At 44.5% G+C, this 25760-nt stretch overlaps 1 non-coding gene across 1 annotated transcript; it reads right to left on the bottom strand.

Moving 5' to 3' along the window:
• Nucleotides 1-3192: 3192 nt before the first annotated feature.
• On the bottom strand, nucleotides 3193-3381 carry LOC141266278 (U2 spliceosomal RNA). The gene has a single exon (XR_012320326.1). It is a non-coding gene; the product is annotated as a U2 spliceosomal RNA (small nuclear RNA).
• Between the last annotated feature and the right edge of the window lie 22379 nt (nucleotides 3382-25760).

Genomic DNA, 25760 nt, shown 5'->3' with positions numbered 1-25760 from the left:
CATAGTGCACCACCTCCCACTATGCAAGACCGCAATCTTACCTGTCTGTCTAGTCTGCTATTCCTGCTCCAGTTCATGCTGTGTGCATGTCCCTTGACTGACTGTTTAGGGCGGCGGCCCGGTTACTTTCTGATTCTTATAGCTGCTGTGGGTGCACCCCTAATGCGTCTCCAGCCTATTGCTGTGAGTCACTGGATATTTAAACCCCCTCCACCCAGTAGGAGGTGCCTGAGCAACACCTTCACTCAGTTTGTCTTTGCAACTGTATTGCCAGGTCCTGTCCTGTTATCTCTGACTTCTAGTCTGTTTCCGCCTCTCTAGGGGCTGCATTCCCAGACCTGTTACCTGTGTCTTCTAGCCTGTTTCCGCCTCTCTGGGGACCATATACCCAGACTTGCTCCTGTATCTCGTTGCAGTGTCATTTCCTGTCTGAACACTCTCCTAGCCTGTTTGTCTCTGTGTCCGTACCTTCCCTTTTCCTGCAGTCTCTGAACCTGCACCTAACTCCTACTCGTTGTCTCTGTACTTCTGTTGTGAGTTTAGAGTCCACTCGCTACTTCTTTGCAAGTACCTTGTGTGTATCTGGTTCTGCTTGTCCCTTCCAGTCTGTTGAGTGTGAACAGAGCCCTGTCCTCTCTGCTCTGCCTTGTTCACCTCTCCGGCGGTTTCGCTCTGCTCTGCCTTGCTCACCGCTCCGGCGATTCCTTCCTGCTCTGCCTTGCTCACCGCTCCGGCGGTTCCTCTCTGCTCTGCCTTGCTCACCGCTCCGGCGGTTCCTCCCTGCTCTGCCTTGCTCACCGCTCCGGCGGTTCCTCTCTGCTCTGCCTTGCTCACCGCTCCGGCGGTTCCTTCCTGCTCTGCCTTGTTCACCGCTCTGGCAGTTCCGCTCTGCTCTGCCTTGCTCACCGCTCCGGCGGTTCCTTCCTGCTCTGCCTTGCTCACCGCTCTGGTGGTTCCACTCTGCTCTGCCTTGCTCACCGCTCCGGCGGTTCCGTTCTGCTCTGCCTTGCTCACCGCTCCAGCAGTTCCGCTCTGCTCTGCCTTGCTCACCGCTCCGGCGGTTCCTCTCTGCTCTGCCTTGCTCACCGCTCCAGCGGTTTCGCCCTGCTCTGCCTTTCCCACCGCTCCGGCGGTTCCTCTCTGCTCTGCCTTGCTCACCGCTCCGGCGGTTCCTCTCTGCTCTGCCTTGCTCACCGCTCCAGCGGTTTCGCCCTGCTCTGCCTTTCTCACCGCTCCGGCGGTATCTCTCAGCTCTGCCTTGCCCACCGACCCAGCGGTTCCTCTCTGCTCTGCTTGTCTACCGCATCTGCGGTTCTGTTCCTGAATCCCAGTCTGTACTGGACCCTATCCAGCCTGCGCTCCAACCTACTAGTACCCCCCTGTCTGCATACCAGCCGTGCTTGCCAGTATCCTCCTGTCTGCACTCCAGCCGTGCCTGCCAATACCCACCTGTCTGTGTGCCAGCCTAACCTGCTTGTTCCTGCATTCCCCAGTGTGGGTCAACAGCTGTGACCGGGGTCTGACCTGGAGTAGCACCTGGTCCCTCTGCTCGGTTCCTCCTTGGTTCACGGAGTCGTTAGCCGCCGTGCGACCTTGGTCAGATCAGGTAGATACTTAGTTACGCCCCTCCAGGCACTCCTTGGTTCATGGTACAGTGGGATCACTAATCACGCTCACACCAGTCAGTCCGGGCATGAGCGTAACAATCTCCGACTTCTGGATCTTCAGGATTTCATAGAAAATGGCATTGACCAGATATGATAACGAGAAATGGTCCTTCTTCTCCTCTGAGATCTCAACACGGAAAGCATTCTTGACCCGGGGATCCCCGGTCCCAGCAAAGCGAAGCTTGACACCCATGGCCGCTTCAGGAATCGCCTTCTCATTTCCTCCTCACTCTCCCCCTATAGCAGCATCCAGCTTAAGCCACCGAAGTGGCGATGATGGAAGGCCGAGGGCTAGTACACAAGGAACCTTTTGTCCAGACACTTGGTCTGAGCCAAAAGGCCGAGAAGCGATAACCCAAATTGGTTTCCCACTAGTGTGGCACCCTCGGATCATGAAAACTCCATTTGTGGAGATGGGCACCAGGACTCCCGTTAAGAAGACATGTTCTTACATGCCTCCACTTTTCAGCTTGTTGCTGCTGCAATCCATGCGTTTTAGACCTGCATAACTCCAACTATTTTAACACACCACCCTCACCCCCTGCTGTTCCCACGCGCCTCAACACCAGGGGGAGGGAGGAGAACCAATTAAGGAAAAAAAAACGAGCAGCTGTTTACCCTTAGCATGAGTGTTGCTGATTACTTACCTGCTGCTGGTTGTTCAGCAGACTGAACATGGCTGCTGTGCGCAGCCAGATAAGGGTCAGAGCACATTGTGACACGCACAGTGTTCCATTGCCACACTCCATCTACTGCAGGCAGGACACCTGGCTGGCTGAACACCAATAGGAAGCTCACACAGACAGCCATAGGCAGCACTTTAAAAGAACGCCATAGACCAAACTTTTTTGGATAGTTTTTATAATCCGCAGGCATGAAATTAAAGAAGTCAATGCTCCACCAGAGGGAGACAACATTTCAGAAAACACATTGTAGCAAGCCAAAAAAGTAATTTTAAGCACAGGGTAATCAGTAACACCTACCTGTTTGCTCAGGTGAGTTCAAACGGCTGCAGTTGATAACAAGGGCATTTGCTAAATAGATGGTGTGTGTGCAGCAATATACCAAAAGGACAACTATATTGTGCAGCTTATCTCACCACATGTAGTTAGGTAAAAACTCCAAAATCCTTGTCTAATCTGACTGTTTGTCCAAAAGGAACTAAAGAGGGGATAGCTAGCTAGCTAGCTAGCTAGCTAGATAGCTAGATAGATAGATAGATAGATAGATAGATAGATAGATAGATAGATAGATAGATAGATTGCATTGCATTACAATACAATGCAATGCAATACAATACATTACATTACATTGGTAGAAGCAATGCACATGTAGTAAATGTAACAGATTACACAAGTTCAACCGAAACTAGTTTGTCATCTGGCTTCTGCAACTTTTAACATGAAAAATCAAATGAGGGGAAAAAAAGCAAAGCCAAGAAATGCCCCCGAGAAACTGACAAACAAGAAAAATCAACAAAATGCATTGAATTGAATTCTTTCTGATTTTGGAAACTGCATTAGGAAGGGGGTGCACCTGTCCTGGAGGTACTGCAATACCAGGTCAATGCGTGGAGTGGACAGATCAAGCTCTTTTTCCATCTCCCTGTTCTAAAAATCCATTTAATATATGGTCCCCAGATAGGGGACGTATCAGATATTAAACTGATAAGAAAAGATAAGGTTTCAACGCAATTTTATTGATTCAAAAGTATATTTACAAAGGTTTTAAAAAAGAACATTTATAACATTACAATATAATGATAAAACATGATAATAATAAAGTCAATGTTTTTAAAAACACAATTTCCCATCATAAAACCATTGTAACAATTAAGAAAATCATAATTACAGATGTAGTTGGATTTATTTAATAACCACTAATTGTGTTCCATAATTGTACACACCACATTGAAGCTGCTTCTTTTGCTCCATACAGTTTTTTTTATCTCTGAGATAGTAAATATACATTTCACTTAAAGCAATTTTTATACAGTCTGTTGAATCAATATGATCATGTTTGAAGAGTAAAATATTTCTAACTTTCCACATGGCATTTTTAAAACAATTGATAATAATCCAGGCAACTCTGAATTGTTTAAAATTTGGACACTTAAAAAGACCATAAAAGACATAAAATTGATTAAAATCTTTCAGGCCATATACCAATTTTAAAAGTGGGCCTACCTTTCTCCAAACCTCCTGTGCAAAAGGACAATTCCAAAAGAGATGCAATACAGACTCACTTTCCCCCCATATATCTCTTGGACATTTGGCTCTCGCCACCAGCCCCCGGCTATGTTGAAACTCACGGGTAGGGAGGCACTGGTGGACGATTACCCAGGCAAGGTCTTTGTGTACATTCGCAAGATATTTCCCTTACACATTTCGCCACACCGTTTTGGACCTTGCCTGTAAAAAAGTGGAGACAGGAATTGTGTCCTCAGAGTGTCTGCAAGCAAAAGATACCTTCCTTTGGTCCCCCAATATACAGTTATATGAAAAAGTTTGGGCACCCCTATTAATCTTAAGCTTAATGCTTTATTAAAATTGGTGTTTTTGCAACAGCTATTTCAGTTGATATATGTAATAACTGTTGGGCACAGTAATGTTTCTGCCTTGAAATGAGGTTTATTGTACTAACAGAAAATGTGCAATCTGCATTCAAACAAAATTTGACAGGTGCATAAGTATGAGCACTAGTGTTGAGCCACCCCCGTAGTGTTCGAGTTCGGTTCGGTTCGTCGAACACCCGTGTGTTCGCCGAACTGTTCGTCGAACTGTTCGTCGAACACCTTCGAACACCGTTAAAACCAATGGCAGGCAAACAAAAACACATAGAAACACATAGAAAACACCTTCAAAGGTGTCCAAAAGCTGACAAACTGCTCAGAAGACACAACTAACACATGGAAAAGTGACAAGTACATATAGTCATGCGAAAAGAAAAGAGGTGGAGGAGTAAAAGGAGGGGGAGACACAGATACAGGCATGTCATGCCCTTCTAAAATCCAAAAAGTGAGAAGCCGACACGGCCAGTCCGCTCCTGCCCGTGCCACCTCCGTGTCGCCGGGTTTGTGCCAGAGCCGCGGTGAACCCTGACGGCCAGCCCCCCTCTCCCAATACTGGTGCCTGTCCGCTGGTGGGTCGAGCGAGCCCCCCTGTGGTGGAGGCAGCTCTAAGCTTTTTAATTTAAATTGTCTCTCTAATTTGAATGAATACACTTTAAATCCATTTACAAGGATCTATTGGAGGGCAAGTCTCATGCCAGCAGCCGTGTAATTCCAGCTCCAGTAGCGTCCACTAAAGCTGCTGCAGTTAAAAAGCTTTTATAAGGATCGAGCTCGGCTGTCCACCGCAAGGCATCCTACTGCCAGTCCCAGCCCCTATGCCTTGGGGTGCCTCCTGATGCTCTTCACTGAGTATCCCGTGGTCCCGAAGCATTTCCTTTGAAAAAATTAAGTGTCCAAACTACAGGTGGTGTAGCTTGCTTAACAGCCGGGATAATCCGCTGACTAGCAGACACTGCTACTAGGCACAAAGTATTTCCTGGGCTAGATGCAGTTAAAAATTTGTAATTAGATACTCTCGTTGGATGCTGAGAAAGCATTCCATAGAGTCTACTGGCACGCCATATATGATTCTCTTAAAAAGCTTGGGGTAGGGGTCTAGGGGACCCTTTTATAGCCAAAATCACGGCCCTGTATCACAATACGTCACCTAGGCTGAAGATAAATGGAACTGTAGCACCCTGAGGGCTCGGTTGCTACAGAGGTATTGCACCTCACCCAGAGGTGTGATATCTCACTCTCAGGTAAGGATGGAGTGTGGATCAGGACCCGACACCTGCATGCATTACACCACATTGCCATGGGGCAGGGCGACCAATATGCCTGAGATGGGCACGACAGTCCCTGTCCCTGGCTGGAGTGGGGGGAGGGAACACTGAGGAAGGGGAACCCTGTAGTGCAGGAGCAGGGAGGAAGCAGTTCCTGGGTGCATTGAGAAGGGAGTATAAAAGGTGGGCACCATCTTAGTTCAGTGCAGAGAAGTCTGAGCAGAAGTGGCAGGGAGCAGGGGCTCTGCATGAGCTCTGCTCCGGAGGCGGGCCTAGTAACAGAGGCCCAGGCCTGGAAGAGGGAGAAGGAAGGAAGAGGAGCGGGGAAGGCTCCAGGAACGAGGAATGAAGGGATCCCAGGGGTGCGGACGGGTGAGTCGCCACCGCACGCCTGAATCCACCTGCGTGGAGGGGTCAGGCCAAAGGGGGAGACCGGTCCCCAAACTAGTGGAGGCAGGAAACGACCCTCAGCTAGAAACCGGAGGCTGTGACATTTTATGTGGCGCAGCCCCTCGCTACACCCGCTAGGAAGGCACCACATAGGGTCAGGGAAACTGGCGCCAAGTTTACCAAGAGGAGGCCCGAGGCAGCCGGACAGAAGGGTTGGTAAGAAAGGCCAGACAAAGGACACACAAAGGGGGTCCTGTGAAGCGCTCCAAAGTTATCTGGGAGTTGTCTGAGCCCCTCACCTGGTGAGCACAGTACGACGTGGGCAGCCGTTACCTGCAGACGTGGTCTGGATAATAAGAACTGTGAGTAAAGGCCCTGGACTGCATCACTGACTCCGTGTCGTTACTAGTGTTGAGCCACCCCCGTAGTGTTCGAGTTCGGTTCGGTTCGTCGAACACCCGTGTGTTCGCCGAACTGTTCGTCGAACTGTTCGTCGAACACCTTCGAACACCGTTAAAACCAATGGCAGGCAAACAAAAACACATAGAAACACATAGAAAACACCTTCAAAGGTGTCCAAAAGCTGACAAACTGCTCAGAAGACATAACTAACACATGGAAAAGTGACAAGTACATATAGTCATGCGAAAATAAAAGAGGTGGAGGAGTAAAAGGAGGGGGAGACACAGATATAGGCATGTCATGCCCTTCTAAAATCCAAAAAGTGAGAAGCCGACACGGCCAGTCCGCTCCTGCCCGTGCCACCTCCGTGTCGCCGGGTTTGTGCCAGAGCCGCGGTGAACCCTGATGGCGAGCCCCCCTCTCCCAATACTGGTGCCTGTCCGCTGGTGGGTCGAGCGAGCCCCCCTGTGGTGGAGGCAGCTCTAAGCTTTTTAATTTAAATTGTCTCTCTAATTTGAATGAATACACTTTAAATCCATTTACAAGGATCTATTGGAGGGCAAGTCTCATGCCAGCAGCCGCGTAATTCCAGCTCCAGTAGCGTCCACTAAAGCTGCTGCAGTTAAAAAGCTTTTATAAGGATCGAGCTCGGCTGTCCACCGCAAGGCATCCTACTGCCAGTCCCAGCCCCTATGCCTTGGGGTGCCTCCTGATGCTCTTCACTAAGTATCAAATGGTCCCGAAGCATTTCCTTTGAAAAAATTAAGTGTCTAAACTACAGGTGGTGTAGCCTGCTTAACAGCCGGGATAATCCGCTGACTAGCAGACACTGCTACTAGGCACAAAGTATTTCCTGGGCTAGATGCAGTTAAAAATTTGTAATTAGATACTCTCGTTGGATGCTGAGAAAGCATTCCATAGAGTCTCCTGGCACGCCATATATGATTCTCTTAAAAAGCTTGGGGTAGGGGTCTAGGGGACCCTTTTATAGCCAAAATCACGGCCCTGTATCACAATACGTCACCTAGGCTGAAGATAAATGGAACTGTAGCACCCTGAGGGCTCGGTTGCTACAGACGTATTGCACCTCACACAGAGGTGTGATATCTCACTCTCAGGTAAGGATGGAGTGTGGATCAGGACCCGACACCTGCATGCATTACACCACATTGCCGTGGGGCAGGGCGACCAATATGCCCCTGAGATGGGCACGACAGTCCCTGTCCCTGGCTGGAGTGGGGGGAGGGAACACTGAGGAAGGGGAACCCTGTAGTGCAGGAGCAGGGAGGAAGCAGTTAATGGGTGCATTGAGAAGGGAGTATAAAAGGTGGGCACCATCTTAGTTCAGTGCAGAGAAGTCTGAGCAGAAGTGGCAGGGAGCAGGGGCTCTGCATGAGCTCTGCTCCGGAGGCGGGCCTAGTAACAGAGGCCCAGGCCTGGAAGAGGGAGAAGGAAGGAAGAGGAGCGGAGAAGGCTCCAGGAACGAGGAATGAAGGGATCCCAGGGGTGCAGACGGGCGAGTCGCCACCGCACGCCCGAATCCACCTGCGTGGAGGGGTCAGGCCAAAGGGGGAGACCGGTCCCCAAACTAGTGGAGGCAGGAAACGACCCTCAGCTAGAAACCGGAGGCTCTGACATTTTATGTGGCGCAGCCCCTCGCTACACCCGCTAGGAAGGCACCACATAGGGTCAGGGAAACTGGCGCCAAGTTTACCAAGAGGAGGCCCGAGGCAGCCGGACAGAAGTGTTGGTAAGAAAGGCCAGACAAAGGACACACAAAGGGGGTCCTGTGAAGTGCTCCAAAGTTATCTGGGAGTTGTCTGAGCCCCTCACCTGGTGAGCACAGTACGACGTGGGCAGCCGTTACCTGCAGACGTGGTCTGGATAATAAGAACTGTGAGTAAAGGCCCTGAACTGCATCACTGACTCCGTGTCGTTACTGCTGCTGCCCTGCACCATCACCCCCATCCTCCGCATACACTGCCCTGAGGCTATACTCCTCCCGTGGGGAGTTATGCTACGCTCTGCTGCACCCACAACACCAGCCTCAGCGGTCTGCCCTGTAGCGGCGGTTCACTCTGACCGCAATCCACGGGTGGCGTAGTCGTACATTTAAACATCAAAACCACATAAATAGTTCCGCCACTGGTTTGACCGCCCTGAGCCACGGAACCGGGTCGCCGCCACGAAGACTACAACCACCAGCATCCACCAAAAAGCGTCCGGCTCCGGGTGTCCCAAGGCCCAGGGGGTGCGTCAGAACATTTTCATCACCTTTCACAATCACCAATGGGACAAGGCAGGGATGTCCTCTGTCCCCTCTCTTATACATCCTAGTGACGGAGCACCTGCTCTCATCAATTCGCCATAACCCCAATATTAGGTGGATTGAGGTGGGAGGCACCGAGTACAAGTGCTCTCTATTTGCTGATGATGTCCTAGTATATATCACTCAATCACATATATCCATCCATGCTGTTATGGCTGAAATAGATCACTTTGTTACATGGTCAAATTTTAAAATCAATGCAGCGAAGTCTGAGGCCCTCGATGTCTCCCTCCCCAAATCCAAATAGGATTCCATCCAGTCCAACTTTCCCTTTGCCTGGCCCTCACAGGGTATCAAATACTTAGGAATTCCTATTCATAGAGACCTCTCCCATCTATGTTATCTTAATTTTGGGCCCTTTATTGAACAACTCCATACAGACCACGGTTGGCAAGTTAGAACTCTAAGATTCACTACGTGAACCGCTGGTGTTTTGTGGAAAAGCACATGTACACTGCGTTCCAAATTATTATGCAAAAAGTGTTTAGGAGTGATAAGGGAAGAATTTGTTTGTTTGTCAGTTAAACTCATTGATGGTGATGTGTGTCAGGGTTCTTTATATCACTGTAAGCAATTGCAGACACCTGTGCTAATTAGTTTGGTAGGTGTGTCCAATGAAAGGCAAGACTACTTAAGAAGGCTGTCTCACATTATTAAGCAGCCTACATTTTCTGCCAAAATGGGAAAGAAAAAGGATGTGTCGGCTGCTGAGAAGCAACAAATTGTGGAGTGTTTAGGTCAAGGCATGACTACAATCAACATTGTGCGATGATCAGGATGAAGTGTCTTGGCAATCAAGAAGTATGTAGCTGATTCACAGTACACACGTGTGCGTGCTGATAAGGGCAAATTGAGGACTCTTTCCTACAGGCAATTACGTCAGGTTAAAAGAGCAGCGGCAAAAAAGCCTTGTCATAGCAGCAGACAAGTTTTTGAAGCTGCTGGTGCCTCCAACGTCCCCCGAACAACAAGATGCAGGGTCCTTCAGAGGTTTGCAGCTGTGCATACGCCATCCTGTCGACCTCCTCTATCCACTTCACACAAGCAGAAACGGCTCCAGTGGGCCAAACATTACATGAAGACTGATTTCAAAACTGTTTTGTTCACGGATGAGTGCCGTGCAGCGCTCGATGGTCCAGATGGATGGAGTGGAGGATGGCTGGTTGATGGACACCCCACGCAAACACGGCTACAGCGCCAACAAGGAGGAGGTGGAGTAATGTTTTGGGCTGGAATCATGGGGAGAGAGATTGTCGGCCCCTTTAGGATCCCTGAAGGCGCTAAAGATGAACTCCATAATGTATGTGGATTTTCTCAAACAGCACTTCCTGCCATGGTTCAAGAAGAAGAACCGTGTATTTCACAGCAAGATCATTTTTTTGCATGATAATGCACCATCTCATGCTGCACATAAAACATCTGCATCTCTGGCTGATATGGGCATAAAAGGGGACAAACTTATGGTGTGACCCCCATGCTCCCCTGACCTCTACCCCATTCAGAACCTCTGGAGCATCATCAAAAGGAGTGTCTATGATGGCGGGAGGCAGTTCACATCTAAGCAACAGCTCTGGGAAGGTATTCTGTCCTCATGCAAAACAATTGAAGCAGAAACCATCCAAAACCTGACAAATTCAATGGACGAGAGAGTTCAGAAGCTCCTTTCGAACAAGGGGTCCTATGTGAAAATGTAACATCACCTAGAATAAAGTTTTGAGTTGAAAACTGTTTGATTTCAGTTTCTAATAACCTGCTAATGCTTATAATTTCAAAAATGACCATTTTTTTGGTCTTTATTAAAATGAAAAGGTTGATCGAAAAGTTTGGGGGATCTAAGAGTGTGGCAACCCAGTAGTCATGATTACTTCGAATTCTGACAATATGAGGGTCATGTTGCAGGTAGTGCAGCAAGAAGGCACTTATGTGTCTTGCGCATCTCGGAGCCCCAAAATTATTTTCCGGGCTAGATGCAGCTAAAAATTATTATTAATTTTAAATCTGGTGGAGCTTAGTATAGATGGCCCAATAGGATCAGTGCTGCACACTGCTACAAAGCCCAAATTATTTTCCAGCCAAGATACAGATAAACATGATTAGTAATTTTAAATCTGGTGGAGCTTATTATAGATGGCCTAATAGAATCAGTGCTGCACACTGCTACAAAGCCCAAATTATTTTCCAGCCAAGATACACATAAACATGATTAGTAATTTGAAAGCTTAAAACGGTTGGTAGGGTGATTTTAACCAATCATCAAGCTTTTACTCTCCCCAGGATGACACAGGGGTAGAAAAGTCGTTTCGGATCCATGATTTGTTCATCTTTATGAACGTGAGTCTGTCTACATTATCAGTGGAGAGCCGCGTGCGCTTATCTGTCAGCACACCACCAGCAGCGCTGAACACACGTTCAGACAGAACGCTGGCTGCGGGGCATGACAAGATCTCCAAGGCGTAAGTGGCTAGCTCCGGCCATTTATCCAGATTGGAAGCCCAAAAAGAGCAAGGGTCCAGTGACACAGTCATGGCTTCAATGTTTACTTGGAGATACTCCTGTACCATCGTCTCTAGGCGTTGACTATGTGTCAGACTTCTTGTCTCCTGTGGCCTTGCAAAGGATGGGCTAAAAAAGTGGTGAAATGATTCCGCAAAATTGATGTTACCAGCAGATACTGTGGTTCTGTTACGGTTTGAGTGCTGAACACTTGACAGTCCCACGGTTGGCAAGTTGGAACTGTGAGATTCACTACGTGCACCACTGGTGTTTTGTGGAAAAGCACATGTAAGATTCTGCAACAGTCTCTGCTGATACTCCTGCATGCGTGCATCCCTTTCTATGGCAGGAATAATTTCGGCAAATTTACTTTTGTACCGGGGATCTAACAGTGTGGCAACCCAGTAGTCAGGATTATTTCTAATTCTCACAATTCGAGGGTCATGTTGCAGGTAGTGCAGCAAGAAGGCACTCATGTGTGTTGCGCATCCAGGAGCACCAAGTCCCTGTTGTGTTGGTGGCGAGGTAACAATCATGCTTCCTTCCTCTGTCCTCTCCCCCCAACCTCGCACAACAGAAATGTGATCAAGGTCTCCCTCATCTGATGAATCTTCCATCAGTTCGTCCTCCACTTCTTCCTGGGCTCCTGCACCTTCCTCACTAGTTTCGCTGCTACCATGCGCCCTGGTAAAACCATCTCCCCCACCCTCACATGCCTGCCGCCTTGGTGCTGCCGACCGTCTGGACCTTGCAGATGTTAGCCCTTCCGCATACAACTCCTCCTCCTCTACTTCCTCCACCTCCTCTTGTGCCACCACCTGACTCCGAATTCTGTTTAACATGTGCTCCAGCATGTAAATCACCGGAATAGTCATGCTGATAATGGCATCGTCAGCACTAAACATCTTCGTCGCCATTTCAAAACTGTGCAGAAGGGTGCATAGGTCCCTGATCTGAGACCACTCATCCAGCGTGATTTGCCCCACCTCTGGATCTCGTTGGCCCAGGCTATACGTCAGAACGTATTGCACCAGGGCTTGTCGGTGCTGCCACAGTCGCTGCAACATGTGCAGAGTTGAATTCCACCGGGTAGGCACATCGCATTTTAGCCGGTGAAGTGGCAGGCCCAACGACTTCTGTAGAGATGTAAGTCGCTGAGCTGCGGGATGCGAACGGCGGAAGTGAGCACACAGCGACCGTGCCCTCTGCAGAAGGCCATCTAGTCTGGGATAGTGGGCTAAAAATTGCTGGACAACCAGGTTCAACACGTGAGCCATACAAGGCACGTGTGTGACATTGCCCCGGCGAAGGGCCGCACCCAGGTTTGCAGCATTGTCGCACACGGCCTTCCCTGGTTTCAGGTCCAGTGGAGACAACCATTCATGAAATTGGTTCTCCAGAGCTGACCACAACTCCTCAGCTGTGTGACTCACATTTCCCAGACATTTCAAAGTAAAAACCGCCTGATGATGTTGAGCCCTACTGCCAGCATAGTAAGGAGGTGTGCAGGATCCCTTCTGCGCAGTTAGAAAGCTTGTGGCATGACCAGACAGGCTTTGGGTGCAGGTGGAAGACCGAGAGGAGGTTGAGGAGGCAGAAGCAGTGGAGGAACTTTGACATAAAGAGGATTGACGCACAACTCGTGGGGATGGCAAGACTTGGACAGCAGCCCCTTGTCCTGCTGTCACCATAGTTACCCAGTGCCCAGTCAGCGACATGTAACGCCCCTGTCCATGCCTACTCGTCCAACTGTCTGTGGTGAAATGCACCCTGTCACACACAGAGTTTCTCAAAGAAGCAGTGATGTTGTGTGCGACATGCTGGTGGAGCGCAGGCACACCTTTCTTTGAGAAGTAGTGCCGACTGGGCATCTGGTACTGGGGCACTGCGACGGACATAAGGTCTCGAAAATCCTCTGTGTCCACCAGGCGGAAAGGCAGCATTTCTGTAGCCAAGAGCTTGCAGATGGTGAAATTCAACCTCTTAGCTTTCTCATGGCTAGGAGGAAATGGTCTTTTACTTGTCCACATCTGAGGGACCGAGGGCTGGCTATTGTGCTTAGACGGGGTTGATAAGGGTGTCCCCGGCAAACTGCCGGTCTGTGAGGAAGATGCAGGCGGACATGTTAGGTTGCCTTGATCCAAAGGTGGTGCTATCGATGTCGGACAGCGCTCAACACCAGCTGGTGTTACCACCTCCAAAGAAAATGATGACCTGCCAATCACGCTGGCTGTTGCGGGTAAAGAGGTGGCAGGTCTGCGTCCCAAAACAGGTGTGACTGCTGTCCCCCCAGTCACAGAGGATGAAGAGGCCGCGGATGCACAAGATATGGCAGACGGTGGTTGGCCCGGCCGGCTAGGCCGCATTGTAGCACACTGAGCTTCCCACTGCAACTTATGCTTCATGTCCATGTGCCGGTTCATGCATGAAGTACTCAAACTATGTATTTTTTGGCCTCTACTTAGCTTTTGCTGACAAATGTTACAGATAACACGAGTTGGGTCATCTTTATCGAACTGAAAAAATGCCCAGGCTATGCAAGGCTTAGCACCCATGCGACCTGAAGAGCCACCACGACTTGTGGTGAGAGGCAGAGTTGTGTTTGAGGATGCAGTTGTTGACGTGCTTCCAGTACTACGTCTCTGTCCAGGAAGGCGCAACCTGACCTCGTCGTCACTAGCATCTTCCTCCACCTCCTCTGCTGACCTCATCTCTTGGCTGACTGTGGGTTGACAGTAAGTGGGATCTCCAACCTCATCATCATCACCCTGTGCGTTATCACACCCGTCGTCCTCAGAGCCAACCTGTTCCTGCCCTGACAAAAAACTAAAGTTGTCGCTCCAATCAGGTATTTGAGTCTCATCATCGTCTTCCTCATTGTCTCCACCAACAGGAGTTACAGTTTGGGAATGAGGGTCTACATTATGGTCAGAACCTTCTGCGTCTGGTCCTGGATCCGACTCATAAAGATTCTGGGCATCAGTGCAGATCATTTCCTCGTCTGGATTCACAGAAGCGCTGGAGTCGACCTCTGATTCCCAGGCTATAGTATGAGTAAACAGCTCTGCAGACTCAACCATCTGTTCTACCTCATACTCAGACGGGCAGCTGGAGATTTGGGAGCTGTGAGGAAGCAAGTGCGATTGGGGTGACACCTTTGAGGACTGGAGTATTTGTGATGTTGAAGTTGATGTGGAGGAGAGCCCACTTAAAGGAGCACTTGATATCCGTTGAAGCACCTGCTGTTTTTGTGCCTTATCTGGAATTTGTAGCGATTGGCGTGGCCGTAAGAAAGGGATCTTATCACATTGTCCGCTAAAAGAAGTAGACATTTTAGTTTGGCTGGAAGATGGTCTTTCTTCTGCAGATGTTACTGTTGCTTTAACACCTACCCCACGGACACAACCTTTTTTCCCCTTCCCAACACGCCTATTCCCCTTTCCACCAGCAGCAGGCCTTTTTCCACTCATTTTGGTGGTTAACTAATTCACAACTCTGGAGTTGTTTGCACAAAAAAACAATGGATGGGAACCGAGCAGAGCTGAGTGGCCAAACTGTGGTATTAGGCCAAAACTATTGGCTGGGTTAGATGGAGAAAAAAATTATATTCGATTTGCAACCTGATGGAGGTCAGTATAGATGGACTAATAGAACAAGTCCCACACACAGCTAGAAGCCCAAATATTTTTTCAGAGGTAGATGCAGAAAATAAATATATTCAGTTTGCAACCTGATGGAGGTCAGTATAGATGGACTAATAGAGAAAGTCCCACACACTGCTAGAAGGCCAAATATTTTTTCAGAGCTAGATGCAGACAAAAAATTATTTTGAATTTGCAACCTGATGGAGGTCAGTATAGGTGGACTAATAGAACAAGTCCCACACACTGCTAGAAGGCCAAATATTTTTTCAGAGCTAGATGCAGAAAAAAATTATATTCAGTTTGCAACCTGATGGAGGTCAGTATAGATGGACTAATAGAACAAGTCCCACACACAGCTAGAAGCCCAAATATTTTTTCAGAGATAGATGCAGAAAAAAATTATATTCAGTTTGCAACCTGATGGAGGTCTGTATAGATGGATTAATAGAACAAGTCCCACACACAGCTAGAAGCCCAATATTTTTTCAGAGGTAGATGCAGAAAAAAAAATATTTTTAATTTGCAACCTGATGGAGGTCAGTATAGATGGACTAATAGAGAAAGTCCCACACACTGCTAAAAGGCCAAATATTTTTTCAGAGCTAGATGCAGAAAAAAATTATATTCAGTTTGCAACCTGATGGAGGTCAGTATAGATGGACTAATAGAACAAGTCCCACACACAGCTAGAAGCCCAAATATTTTTTCAGAGGTAGATGCAGATAAAAATTATTTTTAATTTGCAACCTGATGGAGGTCAGTATAGATGGACTAATAGAGAAAGTCCCACACACTGCTAGAAGGCCAAATATTTTTTCAGAGCTAGATGCAGATAAAAATTATTTTTAATTTGCAACCTGATGGAGGTCAGTATAGATGGACTAATAGAACAAGTCCCACACACAGCTAGAAGCCCAAATATTTTTTCAGAGGTAGATGCAGAAAATAAATATATTCAGTTTGCAACCTGATGGAGGTCAGTATAGATGGACTAATAGAGAAAGTCCCACACACTGCTAGAAGGCCAAATATTTTTTCAGAGCTAGATGCAGACAAAAAATTATTTTGAATTTGCAACCTGATGGAGGTCAGTATAGGTGGACTAATAGAACAAGTCCCACACACTGCTAGAAGGCCAAATATTTTTTCAGAGCTAGATGCAGAAAAAAATTATATTCAGTTTGCAACCTGATGGAGGTCAGTATAGATGGACTAATAGAACAAGTCCCACACACAGCTAGAAGCCCAAATATTTTTTCAGAGGTAGATGCAGAAAAAAATTATATTCAGTTTGCAACCTGATGGAGGTCTGTATAGATGGATTAATAGAACAAGTCCCACACACAGCTAGAAGCCCAATATTTTTTCAGAGGTAGATGCAGAAAAAAAAATATTTTTAATTTGCAACCTGATGGAGGTCAGTATAGATGGACTAATAGAGAAAGTCCCACACACTGCTAGAAGGCCAAATATTTTTTCAGAGCTAGATGCAGAAAAAAATTATATTCAGTTTGCAACCTGATGGAGGTCAGTATAGATGGACTAATAGAACAAGTCCCACACACAGCTAGAAGCCCAAATATTTTTTCAGAGGTAGATGCAGATAAAAATTATTTTTAATTTGCAACCTGATGGAGGTCAGTATAGATGGACTAATAGAGAAAGTCCCACACACAGCTAGAAGGCCAAATATTTTTTCAGAGCTGGATGCAGATAAAAATTATTTTTAATTTGCAACCTGATGGAGGTCAGTATAGATGGAGTAATAGAGAAAGTCCCACACACTACTAGAAGGCCAAATATTTTTTCAGAGCTAGATGCAGAAAAAAATTATATTCAGTTTGCAACCTGATGGAGGTCAGTATAGATGGACTAACAGAACAAGTCCCACACACAGCTAGAAGCCCAAATATTTTTTCAGAGGTAGATGCAGATAAAAATTATTTTTAATTTGCAACCTGATGGAGGTCAGTATAGATGGACTAATAGAGAAAGTCCCACACACAGCTAGAAGGCCAAATATTTTTTCAGAGCTAGATGCAGATAAAAATTATTTTTAATTTGCAACCTGATGGAGGTCAGTATAGATGGACTAATAGAGAAAGTCCCACACACTGCTAGAAGGCCAACTATTTTTTCAGAGCTAGATGCAGAAAAAAATTATATTCAGTTTGCAACCTGATGGAGGTCTGTATAGATGGATTAATAGAACAAGTCCCACACACAGCTAGAAGCCCAATATTTTTTCAGAGGTAGATGCAGAAAAAAATATATTCAGTTTGCAACCTGATGGAGGTCTGTATAGATGGATTAATAGAACAAGTCCCACACACAGCTAGAAGCCCAATATTTTTTCAGAGATAGAAGCAGAAAAAAATATATTCAGTTTGCAACCTGATGGAGGTCAGTATAGATGGACTAATAGAACAAGTCCCACAGACTGCTAGATGCCCAAATATTTTTTCAGAGCTAGATGCAGAAAAAAATTATATTCAATTTCCAACCTGATGGAGGTCAGTATAGATGGACTAATAGAATGATGCTATGCCCAAAAGATTTTACTTCACTAGGTGCAGTAAAAAAATTGGTATTCTATACACAGGTGGTATATCTTGCAACACAGATAGGCTACTCCACTGACTAACACACTCTGCAATAGGCCAAAAAGGATTAGCTTTGCTAGATTCAGCCAAATGCTGTGAAAAAAACTTGCACAGCACTGGCACAGACCTGCCTGGCAAAAACTGATAGGAACTGATGTAACCTAGTCCTGAAAAGGACTGCAATTACAATTAGTCTTTACTCCCACAATCTATCTATTTAAGAGCACAGACCTGCCTGATAAAAGTCGTAGGAAATGCTGTAACCTAGTCCTTAAAAGGACTGCAATCACAACTATTCCCTACTCCCAAGCTATCTGTAGATTTGTGCGAAAATTGGCTTGAAATTAACAAGGTATAGCGCACACAGCAACAGCGGTGCCGTCTAACACGCAGCTGCAGCAGTGAGAAAATGGTGGCGACGGGGAAAATGGCTTGGTCTTATAGGGCAAGGACATGTGACATACACTGCCAATGACACATGCCCTTGCTTGTGTGAAAAACAGCAGTTCGCTCCGTGTGTGCGCTGCTGATAGGCTGACAGACTGCACCTCCCCACTGCAAATGCGGGAAAGAGAAAAAAAAATGGAGATCTTCATTATTCCTGCAGAGATCCATCCCCTGCCCCTCCCCCCACCCCGCTGTACACTCAAACTGTGTATTAACATTAATTTTCATCATTACTGAGAAAAAATCCAGTTATGATTTTGGTGCACGAACAGTTATCGAACATAACCTCGAACAGCCGAATTTTTCTCAAATCGTTCGTGTTCGCCGAACGGCTCGAACACCGCCCAAAACAGCTCGAATTTGAGATTGGCGAACAGTTCGAGTAGAACAACGCTCATCTCTAAAGATGAATATTATTGGTTTCAAAGTTTCTTTTCAAGGGGCTTCCATGACGTTACTTTAATGAGAAGTTCCCAGTGTGAACGGGTATTTTCTCTTTATGAAAATAATAAGGAGAATGCGCTGTTCGAGGGGGTTAAAGTAATCCTCTCGTTTCAATTTTCATTGAGACTATTGACAATCCATATGTTCAGCCCTTTCATCTCTGATCAGGAGGTCCTGTGTTTTCTTAGTGCTTACTGTGAGAACGTGATTGAGAAGAGGAGAGGAAAAACTCAATTTGGGGTATGGAATGGGAAAAGAACTTATTTGGTGGCTTTCAAAAAAGACCCTGAGGAAGAGGGTGATGTACTGAGGCCCCCGCCGGTCGTTTTTATAAACCGTAGCCGTGGGTATTTATTTTTTTTGGGGATGCCTGAATATTGTAGAACATGTCGAATATATGGCCATAATGACAATGGTTGCAAAAAGTGTTCAAAATGTCCAGGAGCTGGACATCAGGAGGAATATTGCTCTACAAAGAAGAATCAGAAGGGCGATGAAGAGATGGATACAGTGCCTGGAAGTCAGCATCAAGGAAAAGCTAATGAGGAAATGGAAGGAACAAGGAATGAGGAGGAGGAGGAGAGGATAAAGAATGAAAGGAAGGAGAAAGAAAAGGTGGAAAAGGAGAAGAAGAAGGCGGAGAGGTACAAGAAAATGGAAGAGGAAGTAAAAAAGAAGGAGGAGAGGAGTCGGGTGGAGACTGAAGAGGAGGAGAGGAAGAGAGAAGAACAGAAGAGAGAAGAAAAGAAGAAAGAAGATCAGAAGGAGGAAGATCATAAGAAAGAAGAGCAGAAGATAGAAGAGCAGAAGAGAAAAGAACAGAAGAAAGAACAAAAAAAGGAAGAAGAGGTGAGGAGACATCCTGTGTTATTAGAATTGAGTAAAATGATACAGAAGATCCCACCGGCAACTAAAGTGGGAATCGTGCAGGAAACTTTACCTCTGGTGGAGCCTTTGCCTTCTGGGTCTCTGTCCGGTGGTCAGTCGTGTACTCAGGTCCAGATGGACTGTTTGGATAGAGTTCTGAAAAGAAGGGTAGAAGAAGTTGGAGAGGTGAATATAATAGGTGGAGGGAAAGTGAAAGCTATAGAAAAAGTGGATGTAGCAAAGGACAATGTGGTCTCCAGTTCAGATGAGCTGGAGATTCAAGAATTTTCTACTTCAGACGAGGGTGATGGGGCATGCCCTAAGAATAACAGACCAGGATGATTCAATTTGGTTCCCTGAATGTTCAGGGGTTAAATAATGAACACAAAAGAGTTGCTCTATATGATTTTTTAGGATTGGAAGATTTGGACTTTATTTTTTTACAGGAATGTAACCTAAGAAAATCTGTTGATTATGATTTTTTTTAAAGAACATTGGTGTGGAAAAGCTATTTTTTCAGGTGGGAATGAAAATAAGAGTGATGGTGTTGGTTTCTTATGTAGTCAACACTGGGACATAGTGGATTATGAGGAGATATACCCGGGTCGAATTCTAAAAGTGGAGATCAAAAAATCTAATCTGATAATTAAATGCTTCTGTGTCTATGCCCATCCTGTTAAAAGCAGAAGGACGGAATTATTTGAAATTTTACAGATGTTTTTAACTGGGCCGGGACCGATAATTGTCAGTGGAGATTTTATTTGTAATCTGAATAGCAAACAAGATAGCTCCATTATGGTTTTAAACGGTATTATTTCCGCTAGTAACTTGCAAGATGCATGGGTTGCTTGTGGGAGAAACAAAGATGAAGAAGTAACATGGTCAAGCAATCGTGCTAGTTCTAGGATTGACTATTTTTTTATATCTACCCATTTTAAATGTGACTCTTTTAAATCTGAATTAAGCTGCTTCTCTGATCATAAATTAATAAGATGTGTTGCTGGTTGTAATAATGTACGAAAAAGGAAATCCACGCATTGGAAACTAAACACTTCTCTGTTAGAGGACAAGGAAGTAGTTTTAGAGTTTTGTACATTTTATAAAAAACTGAGGTTGAAGAGGAGGAGTTTTAAAGATGTTCTTGAGTGGTGGGATTTTTTTAAAAGAGAAATTAAGTTATTTTTTATTAAAGTGGGTAGAAGAATGGCCAGAGAGAAGTGAGAGAACAATATCGTCGGTTGTTGAATGCAAGGTTACAATGTTTTTATACTTTCAGGAATAATGGAAGTAATTTTGATAAAGAAATTGAGTGTGTTAAAAGTCAAATACAAAAAATTTTACATGAGAAAGGGAAGGAGATTATTTTTAATGCCAGAGTGAGAGTTTTGGAAGAAGATGAGAAATGCTCCAAATTCTTCTTAAAAAAATTGTTGGGAAAAAAGACTTTATGGAAAATGTGGAAGGGGAAATTGTAATAGAAGGAAAGATTAAGGAGGTGGAGGAATTTTATAGTGATTTATTGTCTGAGAAAAAAAGTGATGGTTTTTTGAGGGATCATTTTTTGAGTAATTTAAAGTACGCCTTTTCAGAGGAGGGGAAAGAGGTTTTAATTAGTGATTTTACGATTAATGAATTATGGGAAACAATCAAATCCTTTGCAAATTCTAAAACCCCGGGTATTGACGGTTTGCCTATAGAATTTTAGAAGTCTTTTTGGAGTTTTTTAAAAGAAGATTTTTTTGAGTTATTTTATCATGTAATGTTTTCATGTTGTACTCCAGGGTCATGGGCAGAAGGGTTGATAGTGTTACTTTTTAAAAAGGGGGAAAAGAGTCTTATCAAGAATTGGAGACCTATAACTCTTCTTAATGCAAACTACAAAATTTATGCGAAAATACTTGCAAACCGTTTAAAAAAGGTAATATCTATGGTTATTGGAGGGGAGCAATCATGCGCAGTTTTTGGGAGAAAAATTACAGATTCACTTTTATTGGTAAGGGACGTGATATGGGACAGGAACAGGAACTAGCATTGAACACATTCGATTTTGAAAAGGTATATGATAGTGTATCACATTGTTTTTTATTTGAAGTTTTAACCCCTTTACGACATAGGGCGTATTAGTACGTATCTGTGCCCTGGGACTTATGGACCTGATACGTATTTATACGCCCTGGCGATTTCGCCCGCACACAGGCTGTGCGGGGGCGATCGCTGCCGGGTGTCAGCTGATTGTCACAGCTGACACCCGGTGCTATGTGCAGGGAGCGGTCCCGCACCACTCCTGACACATTAACCCCCGCAATGCTGCGATCGAAGTCGATCGCAATCGATCACAGCATTGCGGTGGCAAGGGGAGGTGATCGCCGATACTCACCTCCTCTTCCGGCCTCCAGCGCTGTCTGCCGCGGCTTCCAGGATGTTGCCATGACAACCCGATGTCGTCATGACAACATCCGGGTCACCAGACAGCAGGAAGATTTTTTGGACATGCGCAGTGCATCTCCAAACTATCTTCTCCCTGTCCAGCACTGACAGCCTGCATGGCACAGGGATGGTTCTGCATTCCTGTGCCATGCAGGCGATCAGAGAAAAAAAAGTGACAGTCCCATAGTGGGACAAAGTAAAAAAGTGTAAAAAGTGTCATAAAGTGAAAAAAAAAAAAAAATGTAAAAATATTATAAAAAATAAAAAAAATAATCCACCAAAAATAAAAATATAATGTACCCATCAATAAATATTATCAAAAAAAAAACAAAAAAACCCAATAAAAGTACACATATTTGGTTTCGCCGCGTCCGGAACGACCTGACCTATAATACTGTCCCACTAGTTAACCTCTTCAGTGAACACGGTAAAAAAAAAAAAAAAAAAAAAAACGAAGCAAAAAACAAAGCTTTATCACCATACCGCCAAACAAAAAATGGAATAACACGCGATCAAAAATACAAATATAAATAAAAATTGTAGCACTGAAAACATCATCTCGTCCCGCAAAAAACAAGCCGCCATATAGCTCCATCAGCCGAAAAATAAAAAAGTTATAGCTCTCAGAATAAAGCGATGCTAAAAAATAATTTTTTCTATAAAATTGCTTTTATTATGTAAAAGTGAAAAACATAGAAAAATTATATAAATGTGGGACCGCTGTAAACGTACAGACCCAAAGAATAAAGCTACCTTATCAATTTTACCACACGCGGAACGGCATAAACGTTTTTTGTTTATTCTGCCTCCCAAAAATCGAAATAGAAAGCGATCAAAAAATGTCACGTGCCTGAGAATGGCACCAATAACAACGTCAACTCATCCCGCAAAAAACAAGCCGTCACATGACTCGGTCTGCCAAAATCTGGAAAAATTATAGCTCTCAAAATATGGCGATGCAAAAACTAGATTTTACAAAAAATGCGTTTTTTAGTGTGTGACAGCTGTCAATCATAAAAACACCATATGATTGTGGTATCGCTGTAGTCACACCGACCGGAAGAATAAGGTCGTCTAATCACTTATACCGCACGAGGAACGGCGTAAAAAATAAACTCTCGGGTTAGGTTTGTGCTAGGGTTAGGGTTGGGCTAGGGTTAGGGCTGGGGTTGGGGTTAGGTTTGGGGTTAGGGTTGTGATGGGGTTGGGATTTTTTTCAAAAGTAAGAAAAAAAGATGACGATATGGCGACTAGGGTTGAGCGCAAGTGCTCGCTACTTGAGTTTGCATCGGGTGCTCTGGTATGCATTGAGTATCGTGGGTATTTGAGTGACATGCTCGAGTCTCCGCACCATATGCTTCGCGGCCAAAAAAACTTTGCGGGGATTGCCTGCCATGCACGAGCAATCCCCGCATGTTTTTTTTGGGTGTCTAATAACCGTGAAACATGCGGGGCAGGGACTCGAGCATGTCACTCGAGCACACGCAGTACATGGTGCATACCTGAGTACCCGATGCAAACTCAAGTAGCGAGCACTTGCGCTCAAGACTAATGACAACTTATTCAATATGATGATCTAATGTTATCAAATTCTGTGTCGTACCTCTGGGTTCAAAATGTTCACTATACCCCTTAATAAAATCCTTGAGGAGTATAGTTTCCAAAATGGGGTCACTTGTGGGGGAGCTCCACTGTTTAGGCACATCAGGGGTTCTCCAAACGCGACATGGTGTCCGCTAACAAATTGGAACCATGTCGCATTTGGAGAGCCCCTGTGCATAGTGAGCACTTGGAACCCCCAGGTGCTTCACAAATTGATTCGTAAAAATGAAAAAGTGGAAAAAAAATACTTTTTCATTTTTACGAATCAATTTGTGAAGCACCTAGGGGTTCCAAGTGCTCACTATGCATCTAGATAGGTGCCTTGGGTGGTCTAGTTTCCAAAATGGGGTCACTTGTGGGGGAGCTCCAATGTTTAGGCACACAGAAGCTCTCCAAACGCAACATGGCGTCCGCTAATTATTCAAGCAAATTTTACAATCAAAAAGTAAAATGGCGCTCCTTCCCTTCCGAGCCCTGCCATGCGCCCAAACAGTGTTTTTTCCCCACATATGGGGTATATGCGTGCCCAGGGGAAATTGCACAACAAATTTTGGGGTCCATTTTTTCTTGTTACCCCTGTGAAAATAAAAAAAATTGGGTCTAAAGTAAAATTTTTGTGAAAAAAGTTAAATGTTCATTTTTTCTTCCACATTCCAAAAATTCCTGTGAAGCACCTGAAGGGTTAATAAAGTTCTTGAATGTGGTTTTGAGCACCTTGAGGGGTGCAGTTTTTAGAATGGTGTCACTTTTGGGTATTTTCTGTCATAAAGACCTCTCAAAGTGACTTCAAATGTGATGTGGTCCCTAAAAAAATGGTTTTGTAAATTTTGTTGGAAAAATGAGAAATCGCTGGTCAATTTTAACCCTTATAGCTCCCTAACAAAAAAATTTTGTTTCAAAATTGTGCTGATGTAAAGTAGACATGTGGGAAATGTTATTTATTAAGTATATTGTGTAACATATCTCTCTGATTTAAGGGCATAAAAATTCAAATTTTCAAAATTGCAAAATTTTCAAAATTTTTCACAAATTTCCATTTTTTCACAAATAAACGCAAGTGATATCGAAGGAAATTTTACCACAATCATGAAGTACAATATGTCATGAAAAAACACTCTCAGAATCAGGGGGATCCATTGAAGCGTTCCAGAGTAATTACCTCATAAAGTGACAGTGGTCGGAATTGTAAAAATTGGTAAAAGGGTTAAAGAAAATTGGTTGCCCGGGAGATTTTATTAATCATATTAAATGTTTGTATGATTTATCTTTTAGTAAAGTGTCTGTTAACAGGTTTTTATCTGGAAGTATTTAGATATCTTGTGGTGTTAAACAGGGCTGCCCTTTGTCTCCTATTTTATTCATATGTGCGATAGAACCTCTTTTAAGTGCTATTAGAAATGATAAGGTGGTGGATGGAGTGTTTCTACCGGGAAATAATAATGTACCTGTTAAGTTTGTGGCATATATGGACGACGTAACAGTATTTGTGAGGAGTATGAGACGTTTTAACAGAGTTTTAAGGACGGCGGAATGGTTCAGCGGTGCTTCTGGTTTTAAGGTTAATTTTGAAAAATCAGGGGTTTTATCAATTGGTGGTTTTATAATTGATGGGTTTTCTAGGCTTTTACTGGTTCCAGAGATAAAAATTTTAGGGGTATTCTTTTCACCAAATTGTGAGAATATTAAGAATTGGGAATCACTCTTGGAGCGTGTAAGAAAAAAGATCAGCCTGTGGAAGCTAAGATGCTTGTCGATGGAAGGGAAGATATTAGTGATAAGACAAGTGCTTTTACCCTTGATTTTATATGTTGCCGTTGTTTTTATACCACCGAACTCTGTAATGAAAAAGATTATTAAGGAGTGTTTTAATTTTTTCTGGGGCACAAAGATGGAGAGGGTTAGAAGGGAGGAGTTTTATAAGAAAAATGAAGACGGAGAGAAGAACTTCCAAGATATTAGAAGGTATTATTATTATTAGAATATTGTATATTCTTTGTGTTTTAATGTTCTGGTTGGCGAAGAAATCTAATCTAAAAGCTATTCTAACATATAACTGCAGTTTTTTTTATAAGAAAATATAAATGGTGTGTGATGGACCTGAAGAAACCCCATAGATGTCTACCTGCAGAACATTATGTAATTTTGGAAAGAATAATGAAAGAGTTTAACTTGATGAGTGGGGGAAGTGAAATACTAACGAATCATAGGAAAATGTTAAGGTTTCTGGAGAATAGAAGTTATACATGTACGGTTGACCAATTCTCATCACAATTATCAAAAGAAATTTGGCTACGGGTTAATGTGACATTTATTGCAAATGAGCAAAAGGATGGAGCATCATAAAGAAGTGTCTTCCAACTAAAGATTTTCATCATAGGAGAGGGTTGGTGAGGCATGGTTGTATAGAGGACGAGACGTGTTTACACATTTTTTGGAATTTCGACTTTGCACAAAGGGTTTGGAGGAAGATAAGTACTTTGGTTGGAGTTGTAAGTAGTCTTAGGTCTTTTGATTTTAACTTAATATTTTATGGAATTGGCATAAGAAATGTAGACTTTAAAGTTGTTTGGCTAATTGCTTCGGTAGTTAAAATGGCTCTTTGGAAATG

Source organism: Phyllobates terribilis, unplaced genomic scaffold (assembly GCF_046119375.1).
Source record: "Phyllobates terribilis strain yellow unplaced genomic scaffold, ASM4611937v1 Scaffold_4__5_contigs__length_816908805, whole genome shotgun sequence".
NCBI lineage: Eukaryota > Metazoa > Chordata > Amphibia > Anura > Dendrobatidae > Phyllobates > Phyllobates terribilis.
This window is presented reverse-complemented; position numbering and strand designations above follow the sequence as displayed.